The sequence below is a fragment of the Phacochoerus africanus genome, chromosome 9 (assembly GCF_016906955.1).
Source record: "Phacochoerus africanus isolate WHEZ1 chromosome 9, ROS_Pafr_v1, whole genome shotgun sequence".
Lineage (NCBI taxonomy): Eukaryota > Metazoa > Chordata > Mammalia > Artiodactyla > Suidae > Phacochoerus > Phacochoerus africanus.
In genome coordinates this window covers 550,234-575,751 of record NC_062552.1, presented here as the reverse complement: position 1 = coordinate 575,751, position 25,518 = coordinate 550,234, and the positions used below count along the sequence as shown (strand labels likewise).

Below are 25,518 nucleotides of genomic sequence, written 5' to 3'. Positions count from 1 at the left end.
GCATATGGAAGTTCCCTGGCTAGGGGTTGAATTGGAGCTGCAGCCACAGCAACGCTGGCTCCTTAACCCACTGAGTAGGCCAGGGATCAAATGTGTGTCCTCACAGAGACTACGTCTGGCCTTAATCTGCTGAGCCACAATGGGAACTCCGAGGTTAAAATTAAAACAAACAAACAAAAACAAAACACATCGTCTTTCATTTTATCTTTAGCACAGTTTTTTAGGTTAGGGTTTTCGCCTGTATATCGTAACACAAACATCTCTAATCCGTGAAGGAAGTGCTGTTTCGGCTTCATTGTGTTATTCTGCTGGCATCTCCCCTTGTCTTGGATTGGGAGGGGCTGCTGTGACGCAGGAGTTGGGGGCGTCCCGGGGGTGAGATGTGACCGTTCTTGCCATTTCCCTCCCTGGGCTAGAGCCCCGTGGTCCCGCTCTCTGAGTCCCCAGGCTGGATCTGCCCTGCGTCTCAGGCCACAGGAGGACGTGACCTCCTGGCTTCGGAATGCATCCTCCCGGTGCCCAAGGGCTACCTGCTGTCCCTCCCAGGACCTCGTGTCTGCAGGGACTGCAGGTCTGGTCACACCCCTTGGAGCACTCGCAACACCACCAAACAGCACAATTAAAAATGACGAAGAGGTGACAGCTCGGGGCTGAGTGCCAGCCACCATTCTGTCTCTCTTTTTAATTGCCCCCCCTCCCCCTTCAGAGCAGCTCTTCTACAGACAAGCCAGGCCCTGAGAAATGCCGAGCAAAGCCTACGCAGGACCTGCCGGGAAGGTGGGGGCCAGCCTGGGCACGGGGAAGGGGCGGGCGGGGCAGGCCGCCTGCCCGGTCGGCGGCAAGATTGTGGCGGGTGCTGGTCACGCCTCAGATGCCTCGGGGCTTGGGTGGAGCACCCCAGGAATGCAGCCCCCCTGCGGGTGGCCCTGAGTAAACAGCACCCAGCTGTGTGGGTGGCAATTAATCAGGGTCCCTCCCAGCCTTTGTTCCTCGTCCCTGCCCTTTGGCGAGGTCTCCCCGGGGGTTTGGTCCTTCCTGGAGCTTGGGTTCTGTACACAGACAGCCAGTGGGTCAGATGCCACCCGGTGCCTGCAGGTCACGTCCAGCCCCCTCATGGACGGCACAGGCCGTAGAATCCATCGCCGTGTGCTAGGCGGGCTGCAAGTTGGACACTTCACTTCCGCCCTTGACTCGATGATTCAGGTGTCTGCTGCTTTGCCTTTTCCCATGAGGAGAGCATTTCAGCGTTTCCACAAATGCTAAACCTCGCGGCAAGGGAGCTGGGATGCCGACAGCCGTGCTGGAGAGCGAGCGGAGGCCAGGGGCCTGGGGCCTCTCCTGCGGGAAGAGGGACCAGGAATTTCTCCAGGGGCGAGAATGCTTCATATGCACAGGCCTGAGCACACACATGTGCAAACACTCGCACACACACAGGTGTATGCACTCACACACACGTGCACGTGCACACACACAGATAACACACGTGTACATTCATGTGCGCACACATACACACATGCACGTGCATACTCTTACACACATACATGCATGTGTACACACATATACAGATAATACACACACATACACACAGGTGCGCATACCCGCACATACACACACATGCATGTGCACGCACACACACATGCATGTGTACATGCATTTACATATAATACACAGGCACCTGCATGTGTGCACACATATACACACATACACAGGTGTACATGTGTACAATACACTGCAGGCTTACACATACAGACAATACACACACATACACCCATGTACATACATGGGGTGCATGTGCACACACAGAGACACATACATGTGCTCTGAGGACCAATAGACTTGAAGCACAATTTCTGGCTCTTAAAACCTAAGGTTGGGTTCAGGAAAACAACTGCTTAATGACAGGTGGCTAAATGTCATGGAAAAGCTGTGTTTCTCATCGGGGGTGAAGAGCACTTGAGAAAACACCCCGAGAAGGAACCCGCTGAAGAGGAAACACTTCAAGGGGCCGCAGGGATCCAGTTAGACAAGCCCTTCCCTGCCCAGGGCCGTCCCTGCCGCCGGGTCTCCGGCCCCTTCTCCGGTCCTGGTCACTGGCCATGGTCTCTTCTCTCAAAAGCGCACGGCCTTGGGCACGGCTCGGGTACAGAGGGCGGCTGTGTCCCCAGCTCCAGCCGTGCGCCGAGTCCCGGTCCCGCCTGACAGCTCTTCCTCCTCCGCTGGGAACCACGGCCCAGCTTTGCCCCAAGAAACCAGCAGCTCAGAGAGGAGCCAGTGGACTGAGCCTGTGACGTTTATATACAAGTTTCATGCTTGTTCTTTAGACACATCCCTGATTCTGAGCCCAGCACGGCCTGGCGCAGCCTGGCACCGGGGGCGCCCCCTTGTGCACACCTGCCCGCCCTTGTGGACTGCACCGAAAGGCCACCCCCCGGATGAAGGTCCTTCAGTGGCCTCGCACTGTGCCTAGAAGGAAACACTCCCCCCGGGCCCTGCTCCTGTCTCTCCCCAGCTGGTCCCGCTCTGCTCCCGCTGCTCCCACCCCAGGACACGCCGAGTCTTCCCGGGAGCAGGGTCTGCCCCTCCTGGAGGGTCCTGCAAGGAGGAGGCGTTCCCAGCCTGGGCAGCCCCTCCGGCTCTCCTCACTCCCTCTTGGCACTGCTCTCCTCGGCTTATTCACGTGCTCACTTCTTCGTCGCCCGCCTCCCCCCCTGAACCGTAACCCCAGGAGTCCTGGAAAAGCGCCAGTCCTGTTCGTCCCTGTGTCCCCAGCGCCAGACCCCTTGTACCGGGAATGTGAGAAATCCACTCTCATCATAGCGCAGAACACACATTTTTAGTACATGTGATCCACGGGTATTTGCTGTTCTATTACACTCTTCTGTGGTTCATTTTCTCAAAAAGCTATGTGTGACCCAAGCCACTTCGTAATGCACGAGTGGTCCCGACGAGACCTTTGAAAACAACACGGTGATGCGAACAAGAAAGACGTTTGCTGTGCTTGTTTCCTTTGGACGACGGGACTGATCAGGTCTTCATAGCACATCTGGTTACGGTATCAAGTTCGGCAAAACTTTCCATTATCCTTCAAAACAGTGAGGACTCTGTCCATGAAAACGTAATGTGCATGTAGTCGTCTCATGAAAAAAAGGAATTTTTATTATTTCGTTAAAAAAAAAAAGACAAGAGCGGGAACACTTTTCATGTATCAGAGAACGTTTAATAGAGCGTCACACAAAGCAAGTACCTTTACAATCCGTGGTGTGATGGCTACGTCGGTGACGCAAAGTGGTGACAGGTCGTCGCGCTGATGGCAGACCTGAGCCTCCCGCTCAGAGGGCGGGAGAAGCCCAGGAGCTCCAGTCTTCTGACGGAACGTTTTTTATTTTGCTCATTTCGTCCATTTTATTTGCTAACTTTGACATCAGAAATAACATGCATTCAACGGTAAATTAAAATTACGATGAGACAATCGACACAGAAAAGTAGCCAGTGACCAGCAGCCCCCCGCCCTTGCCTTCTGGGAAGAGCGGCTTGTTTGTCGGGGTGGGAGTGCGGGTGGGGGCAGGGCACAGGGGCTTCCAGGGCAGGGCAAGGCCGTAAGAATGCATGCGTGGCATTGTGCATTTACCCAAACCCACAGAATCTAGGACCCAAGACCGAACCTTTGTGGGCTCGTCATAGCATGTCCCGTTGTTCTTCCCGGATGAGAAGGTGCCTCTCCAGTTGGCGAGGTGGGTAACGGGCAGGCTGTGCCCGTGGAGGCAGGAGATTACAGGCAATGTCTGCACCTCCTTAATGTTCCTGTAAATCTAAGACTGTTCTTAAAGAGGAAAGTCTTTAAAAAGTTGATCGGATCCCATTAAGTGGAAAGATCGGATTCGCGCTGTGGTTACGTGTGGTGTCCACCCGCCTTCTTTCCTCTTGCTCCTTCTGAATTCCTGAGTTCTCTCACTCCTCTCTCAGCAGATGCAGTCGTCAAGGAATTTTCCAAAACGGTTTCGTGTTAGTATGCGCCTAAATTTCTATACAATGAAGTAAACTTTAACTGGGTAGAGACGACCAGTCACACTGAGCTCACTCTTCCCCTCGGAACCCTGGAGCGTTTTCACTTCGTCTCGAGGCCCTGAGTGTTTCTGTCGAGAAGTTTGAGGCTTCTCCGCACAGGTGGCTTGCTTTTTGCTGCGTGTCTGCAGCATTTGCCCTTCATCCTTAAATCTCCGAAACGTGACCAAGATGTGGCTCAGTGTTCATAATTCCGTGACCTTGTTTTTTCCTGGTACCAAACGGTGCCCTTACCACCTGCAGTTTTAGATCGTGTTTTACTTTGGATGTGTCTCCTTCTATCAGGGGAGAGGCTTGTACTTTTGTTTATTCTCGTCACTCTTTAGGAACACCAATTATACTCAATTTAGTTCTTTTCTGTCCTGCTTTGGGCTGTTTTCATTTTATGTCTATAGTCTGGGTGATTTTCTCATTTCTGACTCTGTGTTCAGTGAGGTACATTCTAAGTTTTTCTAAACTATCAAATTTTCACATTAACAGAGATATTGTTATCCTCAGTGGCCTTTCTGGGTGCCAGAATCTCCTTTTATATTGTCTGTAGTTTTTTTTTTTTTTGTCTTTTTGTGTTGTCTTGAGCTGCTCCCACGGCATATGGAGGTTTCCAGATTAGGGGTCTAATCGGAGCTGTTTCTGCCAGCCTGCACCACAGCCACAGCAACGCGGGATCCGAGCCGCATCTGCAACCTACACCACAGCTCACAGTAACGCCGGATCCTTAACCCACTGAGCAAGGCCAGGGATTGAACCCGCAACCTCATGGTTCCTAGTCGGATTTGTTAACCACTGCGCCACGATGGGAACTCCCTCTGGCTCTTTTTTTAAGGTATTTCCCAACTAAATCCCCAAAGGACTTATTTTCCTAAAATTTTCTTTTTTACCTACAATGATTCTTCTTTTTAACCATATTCTTCTTTGCTCTTTGCTTCTAATTTTCCTTTCCTCCTACTTAAAAATTGTGACATTCTCGCACGTGGTCTTATGTCACCTTGCTGCTCATTGCTCATATTTTATTGGGAAGGTTCTATCTGGATGGTTCTACTTGCTCAGACACAGGGTGGGGAGGGTGGAGGGTTAGCTGGTGCAGCCAGCAGCTTCCGAGCACCAAATACTTTCCCACAAAACCTGCCACGTGGGAGACCCAGGTCCTTTCTTCCATCAGGGGCTCCGCTTCGTTGGGTAAACCGGTCCCCGAGGGAGAGCTGGGCAGCGGATCCCAGCAATGCCTCACTGCCCACTGGTGGGTTTCCGACTCACAGCTAAGTTTTCTCTGCTCACATGACCATGATTAGAAATTCCCGATTTCTGGCTGCTTCTCCAGATTTAGAAGCCCGGCCACAGAGGCGGCCGCAGGGCTCCTCTCTCTCACGTCCGCGGGCTCACCCGCAGCCTTCAGTACAGAGTCACCAGAGTCCGGGGCCCCTGCTTGCAGGGCCCCCTGCATGACCGGGTGAGTGTGCCGCAGCCTGGGGTGGGGGCCTCCGCTCAGCGTCGCCTGCAACGAGGGAGCCCTGAATAGAAGCAGTCTGTTGTCCCCCGCGGCCGACCAGCCCAAGGCCCACCTGCTTCCTGGGGAGCCCATCCCGGCCTCAGCCTTGTGACCACGGACCGCTGTCTCTTTCTTGGCTTTGCTCTTTGAGGTGCTCAGCGGTCAGGCAGGCCCCTGCCCGGCCGGCTCCAGAGGCAGCCGACCGTCCAGCAACGGGAGCCTCAGCCCGGCGGGAAAAGGGGAAGAGAAACCGCCTCCCCAGCAGGAGTGAGGGCGCGTCTCAGGCCGGTCCAGCCGGAGTCCCGGCTGCTCCTGAATAAACAGCCGAGGCCCGGGGGTGACGACCGGCTGCAGCTCACCGGGGCCTCCTGCTCGAGAGGGACGTTCTGCCCCGCTGAGCCCGCGGCCAGGGGCCCGCGTCGGGCAGAGGGACCCTGCGGGGGCAGCCCCGGCGCCCTCAGCTGCCCGGACCCACACTCTGCCTGGCAGTGCTCTTCCGCCCGGACCCGGAGGCGTCTTCCTTCTGTGTTTAATTAGAGATGGGGTTTCCGACTTCATCTTCTCTTCTGCTTTGTTCACGTTTCTGACCTTATCTCTGATCTTTCCCTGGAAGCCCTAAGTCAGCCATTTTTCAGCTTAATGACAGGGATTCTTGCTTTTTGTCAAACCAACACCTTCGGAGCACCTGCGGGCTCCCGGCCTGTGGTCTCCACAGAAAGCCACGCGGACTCTGGCCCTGGCCTCTGGGAGTCGAGGGTCTCGTGGGCAAGACGTGCTTTGGGGGAAACGGATTTGACTTTTCAGGAAGTTTAGGCACCAGTGGTCTGGTCCGTGTGACAGGGCTGCTCTTGCTTTGCGGGAGGGCCACGGGGACAGAGCCGGGTGGAGGGCGGAACGTTCCAGCGACAGTGATGCAGGTCTGGGGGAGGGCGGGGTGTCTTCAAAACAGGCACCGCCTTTCCGGGTTTTCTTGCTTTTTTTCCCCCTCTCCTTTTCTTGGAGCTGTCGTGACCCAGCTTGTCCCCTCTCCCTGCGGTCGTCGGGACAGCCAGGCCGAGGACAGTGGGAGCCCCCACACGTGCTGAGGGAGGGCCTGCTGGTCCCCGAGGCCAGAGCAGGGCCTGGGCCAGCATCCAAGCCACAGAGGTAGGACTCCCAGACCCGCGGGTCGGAGCCTGTCACACCCTGGGAGGTGCTGCTGCCTTGCCCTGAGGGCGCACGGGGAGGGGGTGTCCTCACGCCAACCCCCCAGCGCGTACTTGCTGGTGCTCCAGGGTCTGGGGACCGGGTCTGGGGGCCGGGTCACCTCCCAGGGATGGCCGCCCTTTCCAGCCTGGCTCCAGCAGCAGAACCTCCCTCAGGACAGAGGCAGGGGACTCGCTCGGTGCTGCTCCGCCCCCCAGACGGGCGGGTGAGCTTGGGGGGAGGGAGCCCTGTGGGCTCCATGTCAGAGCTTCGAAGGCTGTTTTCAGGCTTTTTGTCTCTCCTTTGTTCCTTCGTTGTTTGTTCTTCTGTGACGTTTGGTGATGCTTCTTCGAGAAGCTTTCCCGGCTGAGCACAGAGCGCCACGCGGGTGCCCCAAAGCGGCAGCTGGGGCGGGCCGGGGTCTCTACACCGCTGGCTGACCCTCGTCACCCACCCCACCCATGGAGGCTGAGAAAGAGAATCTTCCAGAATGGCTGCGATCGATCCCTGAAAAGGATCCGGGTCAGGGCTCTTCCCAACCCTGGCCGGGGTCCCCTGCCCTCTGGGTCGAGCCTGCCCTGCCCTCCGGCCACGGGGCCACCAGGTGACAGGTCAGCTTCCAAACCCGGCACCATGCAGGACCGTGTTCCCTGGTGAGCGTCGCAGGTTAAAGTAACTTCACTTCCCCTTCCCCCGCCACAGGCCCCTGGGGCCCAGGTCCCGACCCCTGGGGACCCCAGGGCCCTCACTCTTCCTCCCGAGCTTCTGTCCTGCGCAGCTGGGCTCCGTGAGCTTGGGCGCAGAGGGTGCTGCTCGGGGTCCCTGAGGCTTCCCCGCACTGAAAGGGGCGGCCCTTCCTCCCCAAGAGGCTGCGTTTTAAATATTTAGAGAGTCCCTTCAATTAACCTTGGTTCATATTCCCGTCCCCGCTTGGAGCTGAGGGACTCGGGGAGGTGAAGTAACTTGTCCGAAGTCGTGGTCAAGGAGGAGCAAGGTGGAGTCGAAGGCAGGTATTTGGGTCCCCTGGTCATGGCTCAACATTTTACGGTGAGCCTCAAGGTCAGACCTGTGAGCCTCAAGGTCAGACCTGTCTTCCTTTCACGGTCAGTGCCGGAAGTTCTATCTCTGCAGCTTCCGAGGCTCAGCTGGGCTACCTGGGGCCTTACCCTTTGCACTGACTTACCTGCCAGCCCCCCCGTCTCACCTGCCAGCCAGGGTGGGGGGCCGGATGGGGGGATGGCCTTCCACCAGCAGGACCCTCAGCACACGGAAGACGCATGGTAATTCGCCATTCAGTGGATGGACGGGAGACAGGGAGGACGGGTTGAGTTTATAAAGAGACAAGGGTCGTCTTGGGTGAATCACTGAATATTGATCTTCAGTCAAGTTTCCATTTCTTCATTTATAAACTGAATACTCTTTGATCCACCTGAGGAAGCTTTGAGTTTCTTTCCAGGTGTAAAGACCTGTAATGCTAAATAATACACGTGTGTAAAATCACGGCCTGCATGTACTGTAAAGAAGGGTAGGGAAGTAATTAATCTTTTCTTGATACAGAATTTAAGGTAATAGTTAATGCTACTAAATTTATTTTATTTATTTATTTATTTTATTTATTTATTTTATTTTTGTCTTTTGTCTTTTTTGTTGTTGTTGTTGTTGTTGCTATTTCTTGGGCCGCTCCCGCGGCATATGGAGGTTCCCAGGCTAGGGGTCGAATCGGAGCTGTAGCCGTCGGCCTACGCCAGAGCCACAGCAACGCGGGATCCGAGCTGCGTCTGCAACCTACACCACAGCTCACGGCAACGCTGGATCGTTAACCCTCTGAGCAAGGGCAGGGACCGAACCCGCAACCTCATGGTTCCTCGTCGGATTCGTTAACCACTGCGCCACGACGGGAACTCCAATGCTACTAAATTTAACACTTTGAATATATATATAATATATACATGTCAGTGGGAGAACTACATTCAGTATAAACTGGAAAGTGGAAATGTTTTGTGAAAATTCACATTTGCTCTTTACCGAAGGGCCCCCAAACCTCTAATAAAGTCTGAGAAGCATCACCCCCACAGAGGGGTTCAGTCGCGTGAGAGGTCAGCGCTCAGCCCACGGATGACCCTTCCGACGGTTCTCATAAATGCGGGCGTCAGAGTGACGTCTGCACAGATGAGCAGCACAGAGAATACGAGGTTCTTGCATCGACAGCGTACTTTTCCTGGAAACCCAAAGAGCCGCTTTGTCCTTCCCGTTCTGAACGTGGAAGAATTTTGAGTGGGATTCTTGGGGAACTCCAGAGAAGCGGGGCTCGTGCATTCCCCTGACGTTGCGAGTGTTTGCGTGTGTTATTTGAGCCCATAACTGAAAGAGGGTAGGGATTAGCTCTGGACGTGCAGGTGGAATTACTTCAGAGGGGGCAGTGCCTCTCACACACACATCCTGAGGGAGAAAGACTGGGCCACCCAGCAGAGAATAAAGGCCTCCAGATTTTTACCCACAAAGGAAAGCCAGGCAATCTCTGTGTGGTCCCCGGACCCTTCCTGTGGCCAAGGGGTCCTGCTGGAGGTGGCGCGTCTCCAAGGGCGACCTCCGGGGGGCTTCTGAGCACCTGTGCAGATGTGCTGCCCATCCCGCAGGCTCTCCCCGACGGGTCCTGAAAGCAGCCATCTATTTATTCAGGTAGAGGCCCAGGAGTGGGATTGCTGGGTCGTATGGCAGTTCTAGTTTTAATTTTTTGAGGAACCTCCATGCTGTTTCTCACAGAGGCTGCAGCAATTTACCTTCCCACCAACGGGGCACAAGGGATCCCCTTTCTCCACATCGTTGGCATTTGCTGTTTCTTAGCTTCTGGACACGAGCCATTCTGCCAGTTACGAGGCGAGACCTAACTGTAGTTTTGATTTGCATCCCCGACGGTGAGGGTTTGAGCATCTTCTCATGTGCCTGTCGGCATCCTGCATGTCTTTGGAAAAGGGCCTATTCAGGTCCTCTGCCCGTTTTTTAATCGCGTTTTTTTTCTTTTTGATATTGAGTTGTGTGTGTTCTTTGTATAGTTCGCATACTAACTTCTTAACAGAAGTATCGTGTGCGTGTATTCAGTAGGTGGCCTTTTCATGCTGTTGATGGTTTGCTTTGCTGTGCAAAAGCTTTTAGTTTGATTTTTAGGTCCCATTTGCTTTTTCCTTGTTTCCCTTGCCTGAGGAGACAGATCCAGAATACTAAGACCAGTGTGAAAGGATTCACTTCCTGCGTTTTCTTCTAGGAGTTTTAGTGTCAGGTCTTACATTCAGGTCTTTAATCGATTAAAAAAAAAATTTTTTTTTTTTGCTTATTTTTAGGGCCACACTTGTGGCACATAGAAGTTCCCAGGCTAGGGGTTGAATCGGAGCTACAGCTGCCGGCCTCTACCACAGCCACAGCAACGCAGGATCCGAGCCGCGTCTGCAGCCTACACCACGGCTCATGGCAACGCTGACCCTTAACACATAGTATGAATAATTTAACAATCTCAATTCTTCCAAGCCGTGAGCGGAATTGAGAGTGGTAATATTTCCATTTATTTGTATTATCTTCGACTTCCTTCCATCATGTCTTAGAGTTATCAGAGTAAAAGTTTTTCGCCTTCTTGGTTAAATTTATTCCTAGATACTTTATTCCTTTTTATTTGATTGTAAAGGGGATTGTTTTCTTGATTTCTCTTTCTGAGAGTTCTTTATTAGTATATAGGAATGCAACGTACTTCTGTATTTTAATCTTGTATTCTGCAACTTTACTGAATTCATTTATTCTGTTAGTTTTTTTGTGGAGACTTTAGGGTTTTCTATACATAGTATCGGGTCATACAAATACGCAAATAGTAATAGCTTTACTTCTTCCTTTCCAGTTTGGATGCCTTTTATTTCCTTTTTCCTGTCTGATTGCTGAAGCTAAGACCTCCACTACCATGTAAATAGGAATGAGGAGGGGGCGTCCTTTTTTTTGTTCCTGATCTTTAGAAGAAAAACTTTCCGATTTTCACCATTGAGAAGGATATTAACTATGGACTTGTGATAAACGGCCTTTACTATTGGGTTGTGGTTTTTTTTTTTTTTGCCTTTATTATATTGAAGTATGTTGCCTTTCTACCAACTTTGATGAGAGTTTTTTTAATCATAAATTGATACTGATTTTTGTCAAATGTTTTTCTACATCTCTTGAGATGATCATGTGACTTTTTTTCTTTATGGTGTATCCCATTTGATTTGTGAATAATTGATTTCTGGATATTGAATCACCTTGCGTGCCTGGGGTAAATCCCACTTGATCATGATGTATGATCCTTTCTATGCCGTGTTGTATTCCGTGTGCTAATATTTTGTTGAGGATTTTTGCATCTATAGTCACCAGAGATTTCAGCCTATAATTTTCTTTTTTGTGGTGTCTTTGGTTTTGGTATCAAGGTAAAGCTGGCCTTTAGAGAGAGAGAGTTTTGGGGTGTTCCCGCCTCTTCAGTTTTCTGGAATGGCTTGAGAAGGAGAGCTATTTTCTCCTCTCTAAGTGTTTGGCCGAATGCCCCGTGAGGCTGTCCGGTCCTGGCCTTGTGTTTGTTAGGAGTGTTCTGATTACTGACTCACTTTTAATGCTAGTAATCAACCTGTTCAGATTTTCTATTTCTGCCTGACTCAGTCTTGGAATACTGCGCGTTTCTAGGAGTTTATGCGTTTCCTCTAGGTTGTCCGATTTCTTGCACGTGGGATCCTCCTGGACTGTCATACGAAGGAAACTTGAAAACTCAGTCGCTACGACTACGGTTTGTCCTGAGAGCCTTTTGATAGGAGGATCCTTATGAGTGATTTGTAGGGCCCTCGTAAACAGGATACGCAGGAGCGAGGCAAACACACGAGGCAACCGCGGGTCTGTTTACTCCTTTATTCACGTTCTGTCTCTGTCTTTAGATTAATTTCCACGTCAGAAGCCTTGGAGGTGTAGTTGTGCTGGTCTTCAATTAGGTGAGTGTGTGTGCTCGCACATGTGCCCTCCCTGATATTAAGCCAAGGAGCAATAATTTAATTAGTAAATAATTAAAATTCCCCATGGTTCTAAATGCAGGAAAGTCACCAACACTCCGCCTTGCAATGTGTCCCTTGGGCCTTAGGCGTCACAGTCACAGTCCAGTGGGAGAGTCTGGCTCCCTGGGTCGGGCTCTGCTGGGTCCTGCCCTGCTCCCGCTCTGGAAGAAGGTCCGGGGACACACGCCAAAGCAGCTCAGATTCCAGGTTGAGTTGCAGCCCCCGAATCTACGCCGGATGCAAAAGGCTGGCTTTGTGCCCTGTGGCATCTTGTGCCGAGAGGTCCCTTCTGCTCTCAAGTCCTCCTTGGAGACGCCTGGCCACCCAGGAAGTCCCTGGACGCCTTGAGGCCCCTCTTCACGAGGGAGAGGGGTCTGAACTCGTTTCTGGAAGACCCTGGTTCACGTAAATTTCTTGTATTCTTGGCAAACCATTTGGCCTGGTCGGATCTGTTTTCTACTTACCTCAAGAGATTACTTTAGGAACTGAGGGCTCCAAGCAGCCCCCAAAGCTTGGCCAGCGCCCCCCTACCCCCCCACCCAGGGCACCCCCGTAACCACAAACCTCCCCACCAAGCTCCGTGGAGGCAAACTGTCACCAAGGACTAGCATCCGAGTACAGCAACCCTTTGAATGAGTCCAGAAGACCCGAAATGGGTGTTTCCTTTGCTTGGGTCTGTGGCACTAAGCAGGAGCCGGCAGCTGAATCGACCTCTGGGTGGCCCCCCCGTGGCTGGCATCCCCACCACGCCCCCTGAAAACCTGCGGATGAGCTGCCAGGAGGAAACGCAGCGAGTCTCAGGGGCAGTGGGAGAGTAGAGGCTGGACACACGTGAGTGGAAAACAGCAACTTAGTCCCACCCGCGGAAGCCAAACCCCGAGGGGAGAATACTTAGGGCAGAGCATGAAGAATCTGCCGGAAAAACCATCTCAGGCAAACACAAGCTTGCGAGGAAGTGTTTCCCTAAGGCAGCATCCAGCTTCATGTGGCCTAATGGTTACGTCTATCAAAAGAAGACGCCTGAAATACGGCCGGACAGCAGAAGCTTTAACTGAAGTATGTTTCTCACACCAAGCCCGTAGTGGGTTCTCAGAAGAGAGTGTGGGTGGTGGTGGAGTTTCAGGAGGAAAAGAAAGGTCTAAACTTCCTCAGACGTAGGAAAGGGGGCAAGAGACACTCTGGCAGGGTTTTGAGCAGGCCCGAGCCGAGAGCTGCACAAAGGAAGCGTCAGACCGGAAAGCGAGAGCAGGGGTGCTGGAGGGACGGGGCAGGGCTGCCCGCCAGGAGCCCGCCCAGCGGGTGTGGGTGCCGCTGTCCATCGGGGTGACATCGGCTTTGTACGAGGGGCCAGGCACTGCCTCTTGTTGGGGATGCGAATATTCTAAAGGTGCAGACAGACTCTGTCCCCCGATCCCATCGCAGAGGACAGGGCCTGCCCCCCCCCCCACCCCCGCCTGTGCCCCCGGAGGCCTCTGCGAGGGAACCCATCCCAGGGACTTCGATTTGAGCCCAGTGACGCCGTGTGGTCCTGTGACCTCCTGAGCTGGGAGAGGATCCATTTCTGCTGTTTTGGTATTTTTTACAGTAACAACAGCAAATGAATAGAGAGAGCTGGACAGTCCTTGGCTTGTCCTCGGGGCCCAGACCCCCCCCGCCCCGCCACGGAACGTCCTCTGCCGTGTGTGGAGCATGTGAACCTGAACTTGTGCCCAGGGCCGCGATCCCTGGGTCTTTGCAGAATGAACTCAGAGGACTGGGGTGGGGCTCTGGAACCTCCAGAGCTGGGAGCCCGGGAGATGATTGGCCTTCGGAAGGCCCTGTAGGGGGTCGGCCCAGGCAGAGGCCCCCCAAGCGGGCGGCTCGGTCCTTTCCTCAGGAATGGAGGAAAGTTCCAGGGGACAGTGTTTAAGAGAAAACTATATTATTTGCAAGCAGAGAAATTAGAATAAACTACTAAAACAGGGTTGAACTGCTTTCGGGTCACTAAAATTAATCGACCGGATGTGTTTTAATGCCGCCAATTTAACTCATTTAAAGGAGGACTGTTTTACGGTGCCTGCACAGACACTTCAGTCCGGATTGAAAGCCCAGATTTTCCAGACAAAGCCTGTGTTCTTCTGGTCTGCGTGTTTACTGTGTAATAAATTCACAAACTGGAGCTCATTTGCTGTCAGCACCAGAACCAGTGTTATTCGCAGGACAGAGACGCACATAGTCGTACGTGGGTGTCGGGCTTGGCCTTGCAGGGCAAGAGCTCTGTGCGCAGAAGCAGAAGCTGGTTCCTGAGCTGGTGCCACACGTGTGAGAAGACATGGCAGGTGCCGAGCGGGAAGCGACGATGTTTGCGGCTGGGAGTGGGGGCGTCCGGGCGAGAGTGGGTCTGGAGCAGGCGTCACAGCCAAACAAAACCAAGAGTGGGGACCAGGCCGCCTCCGGGAGCCCCAGGCTAGGCCCGTCCGACGGAGGCCAGGCAGCAGCGCCAGGACCTCAAAGGACTGGAAGCAGGGCTGGGGCAGGACAGGCAGGTGGGGTCAGGCCCCCTGAGATGGAGGCGGGACCAGGTGCCAAAGCCCAGCCGTTGTTCAGGGTCAGGGAGGAAACAGTCAGAAAGGGGGTGGGAGGGGGCGGCTGTGAGCCGGGCTCCGGAGGAAGCAGGGGCGGCCGGGGCTTGGGGTGGTTGGAGCCATTCCGTCAGCCGTGAGTGGGAAACTGGTGCTGGGGTGGGGGCCACACTTGGGAGCTTGTATTGCTAACTCCCTGCGTTTGCACAAACTGGCAAGCGTCATGTGATTTGCAGGGGAGAGGCGGACGGTCAGACAGCTGTGGAGGCGAGGGAGGCCTCAGCCTTGACGGACATACAGCTGGGAGGGAGGGTCGGACTGGCCGTCTGACCTGTGCCCAGCCCAGGCCCCAGGCTGTCAAGGCTGTCCCAGCGAGGGCGCTGACTCTTGGACTCCCAGCTGCCCATCAGAAAGTTCACGGGGCCGTGGATGTCTCGTGTCGCCCACGTGTGCCCACGGGGAAACAACGGCTGTGGGAAACCTGATTATACGCAGAGGCTAAGCCCCCGAAGAGGGTTAACCTTCCCTCACCATGGTCAGGGAATGCAAGTCAAACCCACAGCGGGATGCCCCCCCCCCACTTAGGAGGCTGTGATCCGAACAGCAAAGCACACAGAACAGGCCGTGTCCACGAGGGGCAAGCGGCTGCCCCCCGGTCAGTGGGAGTGTAATTGGAGCAGCTTCCACGCCGGAGCGCCGGGAGGCCCCTCAGCATCTGCCGTGAGGTGCAGAACTGCACGTCTGGTACGTACCCCAAAGAAGTGAAAGCAGGATCTTCCACAAATATTGGTAAAATAATGCTAGCCGCAGCTTTCTTCACAAGAGCCAAGCGGCGGAGACAACCCCAGCGTCCGCTGACAGAAGATTAAGGAGACACAAAACGAGGCGGAGACCCCTCATTGCCACGGACACCCTCGTTCTCTAGAAGGGAGCTCGTGACCCCTGTTATGACAGTGACAATCCTTGAGGGCATGACCCCAAGGGCAAGAGGCCAAAGGACAAGCCCCGTGTCACTCCACGCGTGAGGTCCCCGGAGCCGTCAGCGTCACAGAAACTAGAAGGGAGGTCCCCGGGGGACTTTGGGGTTTTTCCAGGTGAGAGCCAGGATACATGGTCGCCACGGCTTCTCAAGGCAGCCCTAAGGTCGAGGCCACCTCCCACTGGTGCTTGTTCCTCCCCTGATGGCCAAGATGCCTGGTGGCTACCAGCAGTTAGATGTGGCCAATAATAGGCCTAATGGGAGCTTCTCTCTTACACAGGGAGCGACGGCGTGCCCATGAGCCAAAGGAGTTCCTCATGTTCCGAACAAATAACTATTGATTCACCTTTGGTCCTTAATGGGCAGCTTTACCAAATCCACTAGCTTCTTACATATGAAAACATCACGTGGCCCCGGTTTACTGCGAAGCAGAGCGTGGGGAGACGCTCACCTGGGATTCGGTGCCTGCTCTGTGCAATGAGCAGAGTGGAAAGCTGAACGAGAGAGATTTAGGGCTGTGAAGGGGCCGAGGTCCTGGCGGCTCTTCCTCCAGAATCATCTACATCGAGGCCCAGTGAGATGGCCCTAAGCGTAGCTCCTCACGTCCCACGGCAAGTGGCATCTTGTCCCCAGCCGACCGTCAGCACTCAGGGCTGGAAGGCATGCGAGGACCCGGGCAGATGTCTGGAATCAGAAGGGGCTGCTGTTCCCGGGCGTGGCGGGGGGCGGGGGGGGGGGCCTGTTCACACCCCAGCCCCTCCGCGGGCCGGGACCCCACAGCCCCTTCTGCGCAGAGTCAGGGCGGGCCTACGGGGGAGTCGGGAGCTGATGCAGGCACATCAGGAGGCGCCCGCTCGGGCAGGCCTGCGTTAAGGGAACGTTCCTGCCTCCGAGACATCAGCCTCGGCCAGCGCCGCCTCCAGCTCCCTGCCTGCCTGCTTCTCCCGCACGACTCCCGACGAGAAGCTGAAAACCGACCCCACATCACCGAGGGCTAAATCTTCAGCCCTGCTGTAGTTCAAACTAATCCCGCCGGGAAAAGGCTATGCTGTCGTTAACTCACTCCCGCTTCCCAAGTTGGAAGTTCAAGTTTTAGAGCTCGTCTCCCGTCCTTTTTCCTCTCCGAACAATGACTCACTGTTGTAAGAATTAAACGGCTGTGAGACGCGAGTAAGTATTGCAAAGTGGAAAGCCATCTCTGGACAGATGTTTCTTTAAGGGACCGGTCTTTCTTTTGCTTAATTTAACTGTTTTGAGCACATGCAAGAATTTCAGGTACTGTTGCACAGAGGTCTTCTGAATGTCTACAGCGAACTTCTAAAACAAAATCCCTGTTTGCTGTGAACTGCAAACTACCCCTACAAATAAAATCTTAGTTCCCGTTAACGGCGCAGTGGGTTAAGAATCCGACTAGGATCCACGAGGATACGGGTTCGATCCCTGGCCTCACTCAGTGGGTTAAGGACCCAGCACTGCTGTGAGCTGTGGTGGAGGTCGCAGACGCGGCTCGGATCCTGCATTGCTGTGGCTGTGGTGGAGGCCAGCACCTGTAGCTCTGATTCGACCCCTGGCCTGGAAACCTCCATGTGCCACGGGTGTGGCCATGCAAGTGTGACTCTGACAAGAAAAAGGAAGTAAAATAAAATCTTAGACAAGAAATCCATACCGGGGCCTCCCCCAGTTCTCTTTTCTTCGTTTCTCCTCCTCCATATTTTCATTGCAAATCCCAGCATGGCGATTGGGGCCCAGTGCCGCCAGGCGGGGTGCAGAAGAGGAAAGTCTGGAAGCCCACCTGACAGGAACAGGAGGACGCCCCCCCCCCCGCCGCCGCCGACCCTCTCCAGGAGAGAGCAGACGCCCAAATCCCCTGGCAAAGCGCCCCTCCTCTTCCCGGGCGGGTAGACCTGACCCCTCACTTGGGACAGGCAGCTGCTCAAAGTGCTCTCTCTGCGGAGCACAAACTGAGCCGAGATCCTGGGGAGCACCCCCGGGGGTCCCCGCAGCTGAAGGGGACACTCACACGCAGAGAGAGCCTGGTGGGGGGACGGAGCCCTGGGGTCTGGGGCTGTGCTGCCTCTGGCTCTGACCAGGCCCCTCTAGCCAGGAGTCAAAGGTCACAGGAGAGCACATGGCCACGAGACACTCCAGGCCCCCTTCCTGGGCACCAGGCTAGCCTGCTGGAAGAAAGCATTCTCTCTGCAGCCCTGCTTCCCCTTCCCCTTCTGGGGGCTGCAGGGGTGTGGGCGTCCCCGGAGGGGAGGGCCTGGAGCACAGGAGAGACCTGTCAGCGGTGCAGTGCAAGGGGTGGGCCTGTCTGCTCTCACTTCCCTGAGCCTGGAGCTCGGATCCTGGAGCAGGAGGCCCGCTGCCCTGCAGGTGCCCGCACCCCCCTGCCCCGACCGTGTCCTGGGGGCCCGGCTCCCCCCAGGCTGTGCTGCCTGGAAACGTGAGCTCTTAGGACCACAATTTCTCCTGACACAGCCCAGAAAATGTCCCACAAACGCAAGTCCACAAGTGCTCAGCCAGTGTCCTTGTCCTTAAAGACGGAGGCTAAGGCACCAACGGTCCCAGACTCAGCAGACGTGACATCTCAACATAGGCGTCACCCGGGACCCGATCCCGGGCCCGAAAGAGGCAAGCAGTGAGTGAGGCCGCAGACTAAACAGCGGGCCTGTGTCTTGGTCACGTGCGGCTTCGACCAGGCTGAGCTGGGGAGGGGGTGACATCCAGGGGGACGGCCACCCCTGACACCTGGTTGTGAATCTGAAATACTTTCAAAATGAAAAGGTAACAAATATACAAAATCTAAAATCTAGGCAAAAAAAAAAAAAAAAAAAGCGTCCGGAATAATGCTTTTCCTATAATGGATGTCTATTCGATTTTTTAAAATGTTGTTTCCCTCAGGAGAAATATTATGTGGTATGACTTATAAGTGGAATCTAAAAAATAATACAAATAAACTTACAAAACAGAAACAGACTCACAAACGTAGAAAACAAAATTTTGGTTACCAACGGGGAAAGAGAGAGAGGGGTGAATTAGGACCCCGGGATTAAAAAATGCACATCACTGTACGTGAAAGCGATGAAGAGAACTTCGCTGTGTAATACAGGGACCTGAGGTCCATGCCTTATAATCGCCTGTGATGGAAATCGACCCGGAAAAGGATGGATATGCATACACACATGTACGTATATTCTGAATCGCTTTGCTGCATACGTGCAACTAACACAATATTATAGACCAGCTATATTCCAATTCAATAAAAAAAAATTTCTCTCTTGCAGAGTCCAAGGTTTGCCAGTTCGTCTTGGCCAGAGGCAGAGAAAAGCTCACGGGGCCCAGTGTGATTAGAAAGAAATGCGGATGTGATTGCAGTACTTCTGGTTTTCCAGGGGCTCCTTTTGGCTCGAAGGCACCGTTTTCAAGGAAACTTTGTCTTCCCCGCGGCAGCTGCGGTGAGGGGAGCGGGGACCCGGCTCAGAAAGGCGGTAATGGGTTTGGAGCTGGAGCTGGTGGCTCCTCTATGCGCCACTTTCCCCTCCCCTACTCGCCACTTTGTCCCCAGCGTGTCCCCGCTTCTTGCTTGACCCCACGTGCAAAGGGGCCGAGTTCAGGGCTCTCCGCCCTTCAGCTTCTTAGCCTGTGTCCTTGCGTGGTCTGGGTGGAGCTGTGCTCAAAAGCCGCAGTCTCCCTGGTCATCTTCTGTCCGCCGCAGCCCTCGCCCAGAAGAGGCCACAGAGCGCCTCGCCCTCCAACCACACACATGTCACGGAGTTGAGCAAACGAAAAAAGAGCGGCCATCGGACTGGTTTCAGATCCCGTGGGTGGCTTTGTTCTGACTCCGCACCCGTGTCTCTTCCCAGGGCTGCAGATCGCTCGGGGGCCACGTGGAGCTTCCCCCCCACGCCCCTAAGGTGGATGCTGCAAGGCAGAGTTTGGGGTGAACGTGGAACAATCACCAGTGGCCTAGAGAAGCACCGTTCCGTGGGCGGCTCAGGAGGCCAAGGGGAAGCCCATCCAACGGGAGAGAAGCCACGCTTTTCTGGACGTGCCGTGAGTGCGGCGGCTGCGGGTTGCGGGTGTCCCTTCGGCTTGTGGATGAAGCTGTGTCCGCGGCTCTCGGGTGGTGGAGGCACACCTGGCCCTGTTCACCCTTGGCTGCATGTTCTGGGTCTAGACCCCGTCGCGGCTTGTTTGGCTTTCCTCGTGGAGTTTATGCTGGAACCTTCCACGGCCTGCTTCGTGGGGGTCGTGGGGAACGAGAAGATGCTGAGGGAGGCGGGAGCGGCACGGCCCACCAGCCACCTCGCAGATGCTTACGTGAGCGTCGTCGCTCTGGGACCCCAGCGGCGGGAAACCTCGTCCGAAGACAGGATTTCTCCTTTCCTTGAAAACAGCGGCGGAGACCCCTCAGAGCATGGAGTCGGCGTGTTTTCAAAGTTTCAAGTGACCCCCGAACACAGAGCTTTCAGGAAGCCGTGGGGGTCCCTCCCAGAGCCTCGTCCCCACCAGGAGAGCCCTCCATCTGCAACCGTAACACCTGCTTTCAGCAGAAGACCCCTCCCAGCCTGGCCTTTAATCAGCTTTTTTGCACAACCAAATTTCAGGGCAACAAAGAATCTGAAAGGCCCTGGGAGGGGTTCTTAGCGACACTGGCCCCTCTGGGTGAGACGTAGTCCCAGCTCCGCCAAGCCTGACCCGGCCCCGGCCCCGGCCCCCACCCCCATCTCACTGTTTGCCAACCAGGCTAAGCATCTTTCTGGGCACGATGGGCTGGACAAGGTTGCAACTCCGTCAAGGCTTTAGTCCAGGCTCTTGCTCATTTTTTAGTGGGTTGTTTGTCCTTTTATTATACATTTTTTACGTATTCTGTACACACAATCTTTATTAGTTTTACGTAATAAAATAACTTTCTCCCAGTTTTTGTCTTTTTTTTTACCCGTTTTTGCATCTTTTGTTCAACATACATGATTTAATCCATTGATGTAATTGTTAATCGCATAATTAAAATTTGTTACTTTGAGTTTATTTCATTCATAATTAAATTATTAATTTTACTTTTATTGTGATCTAATTTACCAAGTATTTTCTTTAATATTTGTGCATGTTTTGCCTTTTGTTATTTCTTAATGAATTTTATTACATTTATGAGTGAACAACAATCATCACAACCCAATTTTACAGCATTTTCATCCTGAACCCTCCGTACACCCCCCACCCCCGAACTGTCTCCTTTGGAAACCATCAGTGTTTCAAAGTCTGTGAGTCAGTAGCTGTTCTGCAAAGAAGTTCCATCTGTCCTCTTTTCAGATTCCACATGTGAGTGAAAGCATTGGATGTTGGTGTCTCGTGGTATGGCAGACTTCACTTAGCATGATAATTTCTAGGTCCATCCGTGTTGCTAAAAATGCCAGTATTTCGTTCCTTTTAATGGCTGAGTGATATTCCATTGTGTATCTGTACCACCTCTTCTGGATCCACTCCTCTGTCGAGGGGCATTTAGGTTGGTTCCATGTCTTGGCTGTTGCAAGTAGTGCTGCAGTGAACACTGGAGTACATGTCTCTTTGCGAGTCATGGTTTTCTCTGGATAGATGCCCAGGAGTGGGGTTGCTGGATCAAATGGTAGTTCTGTGTTTAGTTTTCTGAGGCATCTCCATACTGCTTTCCACAGTGGTTGCACCAATTAATCTGTCCGTGATCTAGGTGGGTAGTGATATTTTCCTGTGTCACCACCCAGACAGTTTATAAGTTTCTCTTTCATGTGTATTTATCCTCCCAGGAGCTGATGTTTCAAACGGTGCGATATAGTCACTCACTTTCCTTCTCTGGATGACCAGCCACACGAGCTCTGCATTTTGTGGGAGCGACAAGGCACTGACTCGGCCCCAGACCCCGAAGCAGCGCCCCAGGTGGGAGGTGGCGTCGCCGCGGCGCCGCTCGAGCCTGACACACAGCAATTCCCCTTCCAGGGAGTCTCCACCGACGGCCTCTAGTGAAGACGAGAAAACCTCGGATCCTGCGCGTTCCCCGGCTGGCAGCCTGCTGATGGGGGGAGGCGGGCGGGAGGCAGGGATGTCGAGAAGAGAGAGGGTTGTTCTGATGGAAGAGGCTTCAGCCCGTCTCTCCAGGAGGAAGGGTTGGGGCGAGGCCGGCGTGAGGACACCGAGGAGATGGCAGTGACGGCAGCCCGAGGACGGGCAGGGCGGGGCTCCCGGGAGAAGGCGCCACGGCTCTTCCTGGACCTGGTGCCAAGGCGGTGAGTTTGTGCGAGAGGCAGAGACAAGGCCCAGAGCTCCTCCTCCAGGTGACCCGGCCGCCACCCCGCAGGCTCTGCCTCAGCGGCAGGGGGCCCTGTGCCCACCCCCCCACCCCCAGGAACCTGCAGGCTTGTACAAGCGGACCCCTTGAAAAAGCGGGCTCTGCAGCAGGAGACTGAAGGCCGACAGCTGGCGGAGCTCCCTCTGCTCCTGCCAGGCAGGGAGGGGGCGCTCTGACGTTGTCACCAAGAAACCTAGACCTCCTGTCCACGGCGGCCCCGCCAGGCTGGGGCGAGAGGAAGTGCGCCCCTCGGCTCGGGACCGCATTTCCCGTCACAGTGTGACGACGGCAGCTGGAGCGTATTCAACGCTCCAAGAAATAAAACCCTTAAAACCCCAGGAAACACGGAACCTCCACCTGGAGTGAAAACAGGCACGAGGCTCAGACGCTGAAGCCCCGGGGGGCCGCGCCTCCGACGCGAGGTGGCAGGAAGGGGGAGCCGCGTGAGATTGGGCCTCGGGCCGGGCCCACAGGGGGCTGGATGCACCTATGGAGCATGACCTCTGCCTGGGTCTGTGAACTTTGGCCACAAGGTGAAGACGTTGCCGTCACTGCCATCGTGCCCTGAGGTGCTGTCCTTACCTGGCGCTGTCACGAGCACATCTGATTGATCTCACCTGCCAGCCCCACCCCACTCCCAAGCTGGCTCCCCAGCTCCCTGCCCTGCAGAACCTGGCCTGAGGCCGCGGGGCCGTCACTGAATCACGACCGTCAGTGTTAGAACATGTTGTGTGTGTTGTAAAAACATCCCAACACTGAACTAAGCAAAGTTCCCAGGGCGACGGTGACCGAGAAAGAGCCCGACCGACTCTCAGATGGAGAAGGGGGACCAGGACGGGGCGAGCACCCCAACTCCCGCTTCGACGGACGGAATCGGGTCCGGGGCCTGTGCACACAGAGAAAGCCCCGGGTGAGCGGGGGCAGAACCCTCAGCCTGGGGCACGCCGACAGCAGGTCCCATGACTCCGCCCTACCCACAGGGGGGCAGAGGGCCCGTGGCCTGGGGCCAGATGCCGCAGGCTTAAAAAAACACCTTTCCCTCGGTTTTCCTTTATGTTTAAACTCTCTCTCTTTAGAAACAACAAAAAAAAAACCTATTTTTCACCAGTTTTAGATTCTCAGCCAAATGGAGCAGAAAATACCAAGAGCTCCCATGTGCCCCCCCTTGACCTCCCGGTCAGTGTCCCCCCAGAGGGGACTTTGTGCAAGAACCCGTGTTGACGCGTCATCCCCCAGAGCTCATAGCTCAGAACCACATTCTCTTTCAAAAGTTCTTTTTGCCAAAATTTTCTCTCTCCACACAATTTTAAAAATAGTTTTAAAATCAAACTGAGAAGTTGAACCTCTTGGAGTTCCCGCCTGGCACCAAAGGTTGAGACTCTGACTGCAGGGGCTCAGGCCATGGTGGAGGTGCGAGTTCAGTGCCCGGCCTGGCGCTGAGGGTTAAGGGATCGGCACTGCTTGGATTCAATCCGGGGGACCTTCTGTAGGCTTCAGGTACGGCCATAAGGAATCAATCAATCCATCAATGGCAAGCTGAGCCTCTGGAGAAGTTGTGCAAATTATTCAACGAACTGGGAAGACGGAGCTCCCGCCGGTGGAGCATCTGCCACGTGTCAGCCACTCACCTTTGTGGTGTCCTTGTCTCCGCAAGATGATAACCCCTCGACTGGAAGAGTTTCCTGCACTTTCCAGGTGAGAAAACTGAGACACGGCCGTCTTTCCAGTTAGATGGAAAATGGACCCTGCTGGGTGCCAAGCCCAGCACCCCATCCAGCACCAAGTGGGTCCCGGGTGGTGACAGAGGAGGCGCATGCGCAGGGGCGCTCAGGAGCTTCTCCCAGGCCGATCCGACCCCCCCCCCCAATCTTCTTTAATCCTGCTCTGTCCTCGGGCGACTCAGGCTGGCTGGTCACCAGCCCACGCAAACCGTTTCACTTGAGATCCTCCACTCTGTGGCCTTGATTGAAGGATCCAGTTCTGTCATCTTCACTGGAATCACCGCTGCCTAAGCCCAGAGGCTGCATTTTTCTCCATGGCTCCTGGCGATACGATGAAAGGTAGAGATTAAAACGAGAGTGATTAAAATTTGAAGATGGAGATTTGCTCTTTTTATACCTGGGGCTTTGGAGAACCGTGTTTGGTGCCAAAGAGAACATCAAAAATGATGAGATCTGTCGTATGTGGAGCTGACCTCAAGGCAACTTTCTGAATTCAAGATTTTCAAGGGATTCTTGGGCATTTCGCAGAGTTTGGTTCATACGGAACGGGAACATGGAAAGCCCTTCATGCACCTTCTGTGTAAAAAAAAAAAAAAAGGCAACCATTTGCCGCCCAGCACCAAGAAGGCCTGTCAGAGGGCTGGAAGGAGCTTTCTAGAAGAGTCCGAAGTGGCATTCGGAGGCTCATCACCGAAACTGGCCTTGATAGCAAAGTCTCTAACAATAGACCCCTTCAATTTTTTTAAGAAGCGAAGAGAAAATGCGATGTTTCCTGATTTATCACATAACATAGTCAGTAAAAACTCAAGCAAGTTACAAAACATTTAACTAAAGCCTGAAGACGGCTTTGTGAATTTGAAGGGCACCTGGGAGGCGCTGCTTTTTGCTCGTAGCCCGTTAGGCTCCGTGAGCCCCCCGACCGTCACCAGCCCTCCGGGCTCTGCTCTTCTGCCGCCTCTTCGGCTGCGTCAGCCTGGTTTCTTACAGGAATTTTTCCACCGAAGCCCGTTGTCCCTCGAGTCCTTGTCTCCCAAACCTCCTGCAAGTTAAGAGTTTGGGGTCTCTGGTTCCATGCATGGTTTACACGGCGGCATGTGCTCTGTGTTCTGAGGCGGAAAATGCTCCCTCCTCGCTCTCCCTGACGCCACCTCGAAAGGCAGCTCTCTCCTCATTTCCTTATTTTTCTTCTTCCTTCACCATCAAATTTTTGTTAAATACTCGTTTGACTAAAGGAGGAACTGCAAAAATTCCGCCATATTGTTGGTTACAAATCTTATTTTTTTTCTTTTTACAGCCACGCCTGTGGCACATGGAGGTTCCCAGGCCGGAGGCTGAATTGGAGCTGCAGCTGCCGGCCTCCACCGCAGCCACAGCAACGCCTAAGCCACAGGTCCCAGTAACGCCGGGTCCTTAACCCACTGAGGGGGGCCAGGGATGGAACTGGCGTCCTCACGGATACTGGCTGGGTTCTTAGCCCACTGAGCCATGATGGGAACTCCTGGCTTACAAATCTTTAAAACACATTTCGCCAGTGTCGTGTGCATCTGTCTAAATACCGCTTGAGCATTTTTCATAAAGGCTAAGGAAGGAGAAGCCAGCTCCTTGGGGGCTTCCTCGGTTTCCTGCCCTGCTGTGCTCCATCGGGGACTGCTGGCCGCTTACCGCCCAGAGCTCCCCACACAGCCCCAATGTGGCACCACTGGAAGGGCTTTGGTTTTTCTCGGCTTTGAAACATGTTCAACCTGAGTATTACCGCTCTTCACAGCTGCGTGTTTAGAACTTTAGCGGGTTTAGAGCTACTTTCTTGGTTTCTCTGAGCTGCCGTCTGAGATTTAATCTTTCAAAGGGAACAGGACGGGAGAAATATGAAGGGCCTCGTCGAATGCTTGAATGTGTTGCAGGCAAAGCAGGCAGGCAATTGCCTTGTGGAGCTGAAACTGTTAAGGGTGAGCAATGACAGGAATAGCTGGAGCCCAGATCGGTGACATAAGATCCGACATGACACCTGTGCGTACGAGGATGTTGCAGAAGCCAACGCGTAGGCCCTGCGTGTACTTTTGCAAAGTAAGCTCCTGCAGTGACCCCCGGGGAGGGGCCCTAAGGGGCTGGAGCAGGGTTGAACGTATACTTGGTCAGCGTGTCACATTATAGCAT

At 54.1% G+C, this 25,518-nt stretch overlaps 1 long non-coding RNA gene across 1 annotated transcript; it reads left to right on the top strand.

The window, feature by feature from the left end:
* The first annotated feature begins 6,544 nt into the window (after nt 1-6,544).
* Nucleotides 6,545-20,193, top strand: LOC125135658 (uncharacterized). The gene is made up of 4 exons (XR_007137026.1): nt 6,545-6,694; nt 11,668-11,721; nt 18,609-18,779; nt 19,188-20,193. It is a non-coding gene; the product is annotated as an uncharacterized LOC125135658 (long non-coding RNA).
* The last annotated feature ends 5,325 nt before the right edge of the window (nt 20,194-25,518 follow it).